General features: G+C 23.6%; 1 protein-coding gene across 1 annotated transcript in view; it reads left to right on the top strand.

Annotated features, from left to right (window-relative positions):
- The first annotated feature begins 610 nt into the window (after nt 1–610).
- LOC126901300 (uncharacterized) overlaps nt 611–12,292 on the top strand; it is a 61,665-nt gene continuing 49,983 nt past the window's right edge. The window contains exon 1 of the mRNA XM_050677695.1: nt 611–621. The gene's annotated coding sequence lies outside the window, so the exon portion shown is untranslated. The remainder of the gene's footprint in view (nt 622–12,292) is intronic.

Here is a 12,292-nt window from a genome sequence, read left to right as displayed (position 1 = left end):
TATTTATACCATTATAACCATAATGGTAATAAGAATTATAATGGTTATTACCGTCGGTGTACCTTTAAGTGATCTAGAAATGTATGAATGTCGTCTGATAACATTCAATGATGGATGGAAACTAAACTATTGAACACCTACTCAAATGGCTAAAACGGGTTTCTATTATTCGGGCAAACGAGATTGTGTCAGATGTATGTTTTACTCAAAAAAATTTGACTGTTGGCAGCGAGGTAAAGAAAGTTGAGTAGGTGAGGCGGGGGGCAGCTCTCTCTATATTACCCTACTCTTAATTTTTGAAAATGTTCCAAAAATACTGCGTCCATTAAACATATATCAAATCAAAGGTTATATCATATACTATAAAATGAAAAAAAAAAATTCTCCCGATACCTTATCTTTTATGTGCAAATGGCTGTCGAAATTAAAAAAAAAATGTAATGTTTGCCATAAAAATCACCTTATATCAGAATGGTTTTTGTACTTAAAACTGCCATAACTTTTTCAAATATTAATAAATCAAAATAATATTTTTTATATTAAAACCTTAATTAATTTTCTTAAATAAAATTAAGTAAATATTCCTTATTCAAAGAAAAATTAGCTTAACCAGTTTTATTCATACAAACAATTAAAATCATTCATTTTTAATATTTTTGAAGTATATTGTAAGGAAATAGTTAACCAGGATATAAATAAGGAACTAGCAGATCATGTTGCTTTTGTAATTATCCACTATTTTCTTAGAATTAAACATTATCTATAGATTTGCATCGAAGCGTTTCTTATGATAGTGATTTTAATCACTGTCAGATTTAATGTATACTGAACTTAACTATGCCATGTCCCCACTGTGCTGGGTATTTTTTTTTTTTTATATTTATCAAATATTATGCCTCATAAAGGTTCTTTTAAATTAACTTTTTCAATTACAACATATATAACTTTTAAGACTACGTATTTTTTTAATACTCCCTAGTATATATTTTTATTGTTTAAATAAGTCATAAAAACTTAGTAATTTTTGTAGTAAAAAAATAATCAAGTTGATAAATAGTACTATAAATTAAACACAGAACTAATTATTAGTAATACATTTTTCACAGTATTAATAACTGCATGTTATACTGTATCCTAAAAAAAATGTTTTACTTTATATTATGAATTATATTTACTTAATAGATTATACTACAAGTATAAATACTTCATGCTACGATTAGCTCCCTGTTTTTATAGCCCTTCTTATTTTATACATGTCATTTCAAAATATCAAAATTTAAAGTGTTATATCACAAAAATGAATAAATTTAAATAAAAAAATCAAATGCTATTAATTTAAAATAAATAATAATATCAGTTGTTAAACTTAAAATATACATTTATATAGCATAAGAGGTAGATCTATGATTTATTTAATAATGAATAATTTTACATAAAGTGTAAAATATATACAACTAAACAAATTAAAAAAAACATTTCTTTCAAAATTATAATTATCAATTCACTCTTTATTTGTATCAGATTATATTTGTACATAAGTGTAAATAGAATTTATAAATATTGATAAGTGTATATTCAAAGGTTTAATAATTTCATCCCATAAAGAGTTTCTATAAATGACATATATGAAAAATTATGAGATATTATTATAATTAAATGTAAGAAAAAAGTGTGAGGTTTAAAAATTATGTTATTTTATGCTGTTATATTTGTATAATTATATTCGGTAAAATAAATTTATATAGAAAAACTTTTCACTTAGATATAGTCATCTCCTAAAAATATTAACACCTGCTCAAAACTTCAACTCCATTATGACCCATAGGCATATGGCTTTTCTTTTTCTGGGTAATGAATAAAAAGTTATCTTACAAATATATCATGTATATCAGGTGGAATTATTTATTTTAAAAGTTACTTAACTAAAAATAATATCTGATACATAATTTTATTTAGTGAAAATTTATTTTATATAATGTAAAAATTGAAATTCTTATAACAAACTAAGGGACAATAAGAAGTCGTGAAAGTGAAATTTAATGACGCTTAATGGACTATGGGAATTAATTGAAAATGTTTTCATTTGGTTTGGTGATAAATAAATTCAGTAAATTAAATTGCTATTAATATTCCTAACGATGATTTAACTTTCGATCATGGAGTGAAAAAAACTTTTTGAAAGATAGGACATTGGTCTTAGATTGGTAGTATAAGTCAAATAAACTATACGAAATATTTATTTTACCTTTCCAGGATATGGTTGTATTTTTAAACTTATTTATTAAAATAATAGCATCGTCACGTGTGAGGTGGATAACATGTCTTTGAAGATTATTTATTAATTCTTCTGGAGGAAAATTTTCATCTATTTCATATAAATTCCAATAAATACGTTTAATTTTTTGCTCAATATTTTTGACACAACTTGTTGTTTGTTTCTAAAATTGATTCTGATTCATAGTTCCATCTACTTAATGAAGTAAAAATTATATGCTATTAATTTATTTTTATTTAAAAGTAAAATATTAATACCTATAATAATTGCATTTATAATTATCACTTAATGTTATAAAATTATTAATTATTTATAAATAATAATTTACACCAGATAGAGTTTTTTATATTATTTGAAAATCAAATAAGACTTACCAAGACATTTTAATTATACATGATGTATTAGTGCTGTTTGAAATGAATATATCAAAATATTTCAAATTTCCATGAATATACATCATAAATCACACTTTAAGTTTATGGAATATTTTTGTTGAAATATATATAGTTAGAATTATTAATTGTTTATATCTCAACACAATTTATTTTTATGCTTCAAAACAAAATATATATCCTTTTTTTTAAAATGTCCTGATTGCGTCCCAAGAATAAATTTTTTTCACCAGTTACCCAAATGTGTCCAGTTTATCTAGGGTCACCCGGGATAACTACACTCAAAATATTTTTTATACAATTTATTATTTATAAATTATTATTGATTGATTTACTGTATATTTTACTCTAATATATTACATTAATTTTATTTTTCAAAATACAGAGCATTAATTATTCAAAACATATAAATATAATTAACTTCACATCTTTAATGTTATGTGAAAACATGTTTTCAGCGAGTACATGTAGTCTGGACGAGGAGGCCATGCCACATAAAATCGCAGTAGTAGTGAAGGGATGAGTTTCCCCAATACTCTTTGTTCTAAAAGCTATTATGATCCCCATACAAAATTTCTAAATACAACAATAATGAGATAACTTAATCATCTCGTTATAATTAACGCAGCGCAATCGCGTATTTTAAAAGGTATAATGATCAGTTTTACATTCTTTTGTTTCCCAAATTTAACATGCTACAGAAGGTGGTGACCCTCTTTCACATGTTAGTGAGTCAAAGATGGTTCTTGGCTAAGCCAATGATGGACTGGATGGGTATTATGGCCGACTTGCACCAAAGACCAAAAACCATTAATGAGAAAATCGCAAGAAAAATCTCGTGGGCACCTTATTGATCAAACTGGGGACCTCTTACGCCGAAACACGTTTTTATACACTAGGCCAGACCGACCTCCTACTGTAAAAGGTAAAAATAAAAAATAATACCCTGATGTGAAACTGACGCTGTTTTCAATAGTCACAAATATGGAATGTTTTAACAAAAAATTACAAATAACAATTGTTAAAATTTCAACTATTATACAATTTTAAGGTTTAAAAAAACATTAATTAATTTATATTAATTATTTTAGACACACTCTTTGAGGCATGTTTGTAAATGTTAAAAAATTTGTGTTAGATTATTTTTTCATATTATTCAAAATATATAAAGAATATTTCCTGGTAATGTTCTAGTCATTTTTGAGTAAAATTTATTTTTAAATATTCCACAAAAGAAAATTTAGAGGCTGAGCATGAATTCGAAAAAGCCCTCCAATTTATTAAAATTACGCAAAATGATACGATAACAAAAATTTTTTTTTGATATATATTAAAATGGAAAAAATTAAAAAATAATATACTAAATAAAATAGTATGTTCACTGAAAATCAATATGTTTACCCATATTATATACATGTGACTTGGTTTTATAACTCGGATTTTGAGTTATAATTGTAGAAGTAGCCATGTATTTATTTATTTTTTGCTCAAATAATTTTTTTGTTATTGATTTGTAGTCATTTTTTCAATAAAAAACGTATAATTTAAATTTAAATCTAATTAACTAATTTAACTATAGTTAAATTAGTTGCATGACTTCAAAAATCAGTGTATTATAAGTATTTTATGCCTTACAATAATAATTATTTATCTAAATTATATAAAAAATACAACAAATCATGATAATTTTGAACGAATTTTATGAACAAATACAAATATTATATTAAATTATATTGCTTGTAACAAAATAAGCATTAATATGCATAATTATGATTACATGTATTTATAAGTTTTAATCATAATTAGAGTTTTACTTACTATTTCCAACTTCCATGTTAAAAAGATTTTCTATATAATTATCTGTTATATTGTATATCACTGTAAATTCTTTTAATAGATATCTAAATGTATTATATCGTATACCTCCATTTGTTTTATATCCATTAAACAGTATTACCAAGCCGGCCAGACCTATTTCATTCAATTCGTCGTGCTAAAATGAATTAATTGACATTAGAAGTATTAATAATATTATTTAGGAACAATATCTTTTGATTTATTTATAAAAACCAAGCACAATAGGCACAAGTATAGGGAACCGATTTCTATAAACGATACGTCAAAAGATCACAAACCGTATCTAGTCGAAGACATTACCCTCAAAAATTGATAAAATTTCCTTCGTTCCCCGTAAATGGGGGAAACCTCCAAAAAAATTACAAATTTAAAAATCACTAATTTTCGAAATTTTTTCAATTTTTTTTACTTAAAACTGCCATAAAAATGAACAAATCAATATAATTTAACACTTTACCAGTCCACAGGGGGGATTCAAAATGACAGCTTTTTCACAAAAAATTAACTTTTTCAGCTTAACTTTAGAAAGTGTTCCGGAAATACTATTATTATTAATAAAAAAATAAAACCCTACCCAACCTAAATCATACAATGTACTGTTCTAAAATAAACAAAATTAAATTAGAAGTGAAAATAATATGGACATAAAAGCTTTATATTTAATAATGAAACAACAAATTAAATTAATTAAAAAAAAATTAGCTATATTCGTATTATTATTAATAAAAAACGTTATTTTTTAAGCAGAGAATCACACATAGATTTATGATACAAAAATGTTATCATAATAAAACAATTTGTCCTGTATCTAAATAAATAACTTATACAATTATTTACTATATTTCTTGATATTTTACATCTTGAATAAAACCATAGCACATTTTTTATATCAAAATCAAATTTTAAAATTTGATTTTGATATAAAAAATGTCAAAAATATCAAAATTTAATTAATTAATTAAATTTTGATGCGTGGTGTAGCCAAGTGATTAAAATACTAAAAAGTATTTTTTCGGAAAATCATATATCTAAGTAATATAGAATGAAAAATAATTTATATTTCAATAAACAACTAGATATTTCCAAAAAAAGATTTTCTAATAAAAAAACTCTTAAAAACTAATTTTTATTAATAATTAAATAATATAGTTTTACCTCATTCAGAGGATCAGCACAGAAAAAAAATCCATTTGTAAAACTACTGGCTAAATACATAACAATGAAAATGTAAAAATACATTATGGTTTGACAATCGATGTATTCCAATAAAACTGATAACTAAAACTGTTAAAATCGTAGATTAATTGAATTTCTACTTATTTTATAACGAAACTCTGTTTTTTTAGTATCAAAAACACCATATTTTAAGTATTTTTAAAAGAGCTATAAAAAAAATTTGCTAAATTTAATTCTGTTTTTAATATTTAATATCACTTATTTAAAACTAAGTAAACATTTTATTTATTATTGGCAGGTACAGAACCCTATTTTTTTATATAAAGTTTTATTTACATCATTGTACTAAAAATACTAGTAAAAACTTGTTTTTTTTTTTTATTCCAGTTAACATTAAGTATTGAAATTTATCTACAAATTAATAAACATTGACGTTTTGAATATAATTTTTTTTAAATTGCTACTAAATTTATAAATAAAGAGATAACTTCTATACAACTAAAAAAATAATAAAACCATTATTTATAATAGTTATCAATCTACAATACCACATATGTTTTTTCGCATATATTAAACAATACTTTATTAACTAAAAATAAAGAAATAAATCATTTATTTTATTATATTGATCTTATTTACCTCACAATTCTTTTTTATATTTTTAACTTAATTATGCTATAACTTATTGGAAAATGTATGGATCAATAATTTTTTATAGATGCTTGATGTCTTTACCTATCATTTGGTATATTTCTTTTATAAATGTGACTCATAATATTTCATTGTTTAATACCCTAAAATAATACATGAAAATTCAAATATTCACAAACTTTTAAAATGATACAGACTATTTACTACTGAATATTCATAAGATATTTTCTTAACAACATTTTTTTTTAAGTCTACTTTACAAAATAGCTATCTTGGATTTTTTTTTTTTTTTACATTTTATTTGACATTTAACTTATCTTAAATGAATTAAAATCTAATATTATATTCAATATTAAAGTTTAAAAACTATTATTCTTTAAATCTTATATTAATATTGCCTTGCTATGTGGGAATGGAACAGTCACTTCATTCTAAATTATTTTAAATTAAAGCTTGCTTAATGTAATATATGATAACAAAAAAAAATGTTTTAGTAACTATCAACTTTAAATTAATACATTGCATGGAAATGTATTAATGCATGTGTACAGAAGTTGCTTTAAACATTTTATACAATCAATTAGCTAAGGGTTTAGTCAAAAATCATTAAATTTTTTAAATATGACAGATTTTTAGCTTTGATCTGAAGCTGAAATGTATTAATTAAAAAAAAATTTTTTCATTTTTTGTGTCTCTATATAATTAAGGATTTTACTGGGTGGATTTTGATAATCTATACGTTACAAAAATCCAATTATGTTCATGTACATCAACAGATGCAATCATTGCTAAACTGATTTTTGTTTAAATAAAAGAATATTATACTTTATTTAACTTGGCTATAATATATTTTATGCTGCTTGTTTATCATTACGTTTTTTTAAAGTTATAAATAAAAATTTAATACAAATTGGAATTATCGTCTTAATAACTATTATTAAATGTGTGTGTTTCTTAATAAAAATTGTTTTTTACATCAAATACTATTAGATTTTTTATATTGCATTTTTAGTCATATTATGAATATTAGTACAATTTATTTTATTTATTTTTAATCCCACACAGATAAGAAACATCAATTAATAGATAAAAATATTGTTGAGCAATATTAATACGCTCAAAATAATTATTTCAATCTTGATAAAAAATTATTTACAGAAGTTGGTAAAAATAATTTAAATTTGTCTCCCCCGTAAAGTCAATACGTCAGCCAACTGTATACAAGTAATAATATTAAATTAATTATAAAAAAACGGTAGCACAGTGGGGTCGAGGCACAGTGTGGACGAGGCATAGATGGGACAAGTATAGATGATATCTGACAGTGATTAAAATCACTATCATAAGAAACGCTTCGATGCAAATCTGTAGATAGTGTTTCCTTTAGAGAAATTGGTGAAATATTTTAAAAGCAACATGAACTCTTATTTCTTTAATTATATCCTGATTAGTAGTTCTTTGATTTTAAAATATAATATATGAATAAATACTAATTATAGTTTTTAAATTTAGTATGAAATTGTGAGGCCAGCTATGATGTATGGTTAATAGTGTTGGGCGGTTGATAAGAAAGTAGAGCAGAGAATAAGTGTAGCAGAGATGAGAATGCTTAGTTGGATGAGTGGAGTGACTAGAGAAGATAGGATAAGGAACGAGCATATAAGAGGAAGTATAGGTGTTGCGTCAATCGTGGATAAGATGACAGAAAATAGACTTAGATTGTTTAGTCATGGTATGAGGAAAGAAGAATCGAAAGCTGTAAGAACAGTTATAGAAATGAATGTTGAAGGAAGAAGAGATAGAGGAAGACCAAAAAAGAGATGGAGGGATGCTATTGAATGCGATTTGAGGACAGCTGATGTGAGCGTAGAAGATGTGGGAGATCGTGTCAAGTGGAATCTTAGGATAAGGGTGCCCGACCCCAAGTAGTTGGGATTAAGGCAAAGAAAAAGAAAAATATTACCAGATATTCCGGTGGCAATTGACATAATATGATTGTTATTTCGGAATGTACAATTTAGCGTTTAGTTGGGTTTAAATAATATAGCGTCAAATCAATTACCTACTCTATCGGTTGTATCTCAATATACACTACACTTTAATGATACAATAAATAAATAAACTCACACATACACACATATGCATTTATAACATTGTGTCTAATGTAAGTATAACATGATAAAAAGTAACCGTAAAATGAAAAAAATGGAATATAAATTTTATTACTCATATTAAATGTAATGTAACTCGAAAAATATTTGTTTAAATGAAAAAATATAAGATTATATTTTTATTTATAATTGTCTTTTAAACAACTTTTGTGCGAAACTTTTTTTTGTAAGTTAAATATTTTTTTTTGAGAAAATTAAGAAAGCTCATATTTTTGAACTTTTGCGAGGATTTAAAAAAAAAGCTCAATTCCAATCTTGAGGACTATTAGTATGTCATTATACATATTTTAATTCAACTTTTAAAAAAACAAAATTTTTTCCGCAATTTTTCCTTTGTTGACTGGCCTAGATGTCAATTTTAAACTTGTAATTGAGCTAAAAGTTATGGTAATATATTCAATTTATTTTACTATAAACTTTCATAAATCTTTATCAAAAATTTTTCATCAACTTTAAAGAACCAAAAAAATAGGTTAAAATTGAAAATTTGGACTGATTATTTTTAACATATTAAAAATCAAATCAGTAATAATTTGAAAACAAATTTTTTTTTCTTTTAATTATTATTTTATATATATAATTAGTAATAATATAAAAAATTAGAAGTGATAGAAATAGTCTACTTGCAGATTTGAAAACAACGCGAAAAGTTGATTTAGAAAAGTATATTTTTGCTTCTGATGAAAGTTCCTTGTAGTCCAGTGCATTTTTTTATAGTAACAAACAGTTTTTATTGAAAATTATTGTATCAAGCCCTTTAAATTTTTATACACGTAAAAGTAAAGCAAAATATAACTTCTTTATTATTTTTATAATTTCTCCGTTTAAATTACAATATTAAATATCAATTTCATACTAAATTTAATAATTATAATTAGTATATATTCAAATATTATATTTTAAAATCAAAGAACTACTAATCATGATATAATTAAAGAAATAAGAGTTGATGTTGCTTTTGGAATAATCCACCAATTGCCTAATTAAAACAAAAAAAAAAAAAGTTTGTTGGGAATTTTTTCTGCTATTCTGCAAAATTACTCCTTCGTTGACTAGAATGAATCATTAAATAGAAAATTTTATGAGAATTAAAACAATGTTATTTTTAAGATTAATATGCAGTCAGAAAGTTTTATAATTATTATTTATTGTAAATTTATCAGAAAAACTCATTATTTTTTGCATTTTTATCGTAATAGAACACTTAAATAGAAATCATAGTAATCATTTCTAAGTAATTTTTGATATTTAAAAAGATTCTACTATTGAAATATCCAGAACTGAATTAATTTTAATGATTTACTTTAACTAAAAAAAAAAAAGTTAATATTTTGAATCCCTCTTGTGGGCAGGTAAAGGGTTAGATTTATAAAAAAAACCAAATGATAGATAAAGACATGCATCTAAATAAAAAAAAATATACTGATTTGGTCATTTTTGATAAAGTTATAACAATTAACAAAGTTATAAGTTTTATACACTGGACTACAAGGAACTTCCATCAGAAACAAAAATATACTATTCTAAATCAACTTTTCGCGATGTTTTAAAATGTGCAATTAGACTTTTTCTATAACTTCTAAGTTTTAATATTATTAAAAAATAGTTTTTACATATAAAAAAAAATAATTAAGAACAAAAAAAATTGTTTTAAATTAATACTGATTTGATATAATATTTAATATTAATTTGATTATTAATAAGTTAAAAATAAGGAAAATGACATATTTAACCAATTTTGTTAATCGTTTAAAGTTGATTGTTGTAAATGTTTATAATAAAAAAAAAAAATTTATTTTACCATAACTTTTAGCTCAATTGGTAAGTTTGACATTGACATAATTAAATAGAAAATTTTATGACAATTAAAAAAATTGTATCGTTAAGATCAATATGCAGTCAGAAAGTTTTATAATTACTATTTATTGTAAATTTATCAGAAAAGCTCAATATTTTTTTGCATTTTTATGGTAATAGATAACTTAAATAGAAGTAATAGTAATAATTTCCTAGGAACTTTTGTTGTTTGTTGAAAAGATTCTATAATTGAAATATTGAGAACTTAATTAATTTTAATGATTTACTTTAACTAAATGTACCAATCAAAACAAAGTTGTTAAAAAGATTTACTCAATTGAGTTTATTATAAAATTTGATTATATTTGTAAAAATCAATTGTTAATTCAGGAGAAAAAACAATCATTTTTTTTAGAAATGATTTATATAGCAACACGTTAGAAAAAAATTTGAATATTATAGTCTAATAGTAGCACACACAAACAGAGTAATAAAATTATTAAATTACAAAGTAAAATGATTTAATTTTGTAGTTGAAACCTATCATATCAAACTTCATTCGTTAATAAATATTTTGAAAACATTAGAAATTAATGATTTTAATTGTCTTTATGGAGACGATGTAATAACTAACTGTTTAATTGATAAATTAGAATTTTTTTTTCAATTTTTGAGAGTAATATCTTCAACTAGATACGAATTGTAGTAATTTGACGTATTGTTGAAAAAAGTAGGTCAAGTTAGAGCAGAGAAAATAAATGATAGTCACAAAAAAATATCTTCTCGGCTTTGCATCGAAGCGAAAACTTAAAATATAGTAAAATAATTTTAATACGAATAAGAAATTTCTTCTTGCAAGGGGCGACTAAAGTGATGGGATCCTTGATCTTTATTGAAGTTATTGAATCTAAATGTGATAAAAATCAAACGAGTTAAAATTTATACTAACTTAAAAAGAATTAAGAAAAAATGCAAAAAATTCATTGCCATATGCGGGTTGGAACCTCGTACCCCAAGCGTGTAAAACATAAATTTTACCAACTCGGCAACCGTACGTTGCTTCCGGCGGTTGAAAAATTGGCTATTTAAGCTAGTTCAAATTTCAAAGTTATTTTTCTCGACTTAAAAGAAACAAACATATTTAAATAAGTTTAACTATCTATACTATATCAATTTTAATTTATATAATATTTATGAAAATCTGTACTCCCCTTGTCAGGTATTTTAAAATAAAATAAAATACAAAACCCAGAATTTTAACACAAAAATAGCATATTTTTGCATACGGTAGTCATTTTTACCATGAAGACAAATCCAGAGGTCAAATTTTTTTTTTTCACATTAAAGTATATTACATAAGCTTTAATTTAAGATATATTTAAAAGTGTCAGTATTTCCGGAATACTTTCAAAAATTAAATTGAAAATATCGTAGTAACAATACGCATGTTTAAAGTTTTGACCCCCCTTGTTAAAGGGGTATGATCCGATTTACAAAAAAAGCGTGCCAGATGAAAGGGGTATATAAATATTTATTATAAAAAAATAATAATATTGATCCATACATTTTTCCAAAAGTTATATAAAATATAAATTAAATAATATAACATATAAAATCGAGATTTTTTTCACGGAAATCGTACGTTTTTCTTTAACTTTGATGTCCGTTTTCACCACGAAGACAAGTCCAGAGGTCAAATTTTTTTTTTTCAAATTAAAGTATATTACATAAGCTTTAATTTAAGATATATATAAAAGTGTCAGTCTTTCCGGAACATTTTCAAAAGTTAAGTTGAAAAAGTTCTACTTTCTATACGCATTTTAAAAGGTTTGCACCCCCCCTGTATAAAGGGAAATGGTCCGATTTTAAAAAAAAGTATGTCGAATGAAAGAAGTATATATAAAGTATTTATCATTAAAGAATAAAGTTGATTCATGCATTTTTTAAAAAGTTATAGCAACATAATGTTAAAA

Source organism: Daktulosphaira vitifoliae, unplaced genomic scaffold (assembly GCF_025091365.1).
Source record: "Daktulosphaira vitifoliae isolate Bord-2020 unplaced genomic scaffold, ASM2509136v1 Scaffold_3, whole genome shotgun sequence".
NCBI classification, from domain to species: Eukaryota; Metazoa; Arthropoda; class Insecta; order Hemiptera; family Phylloxeridae; genus Daktulosphaira; species Daktulosphaira vitifoliae.
Note: the sequence above shows the minus strand (reverse complement) of the source record. Positions and strands in the feature narration are given on the sequence as shown.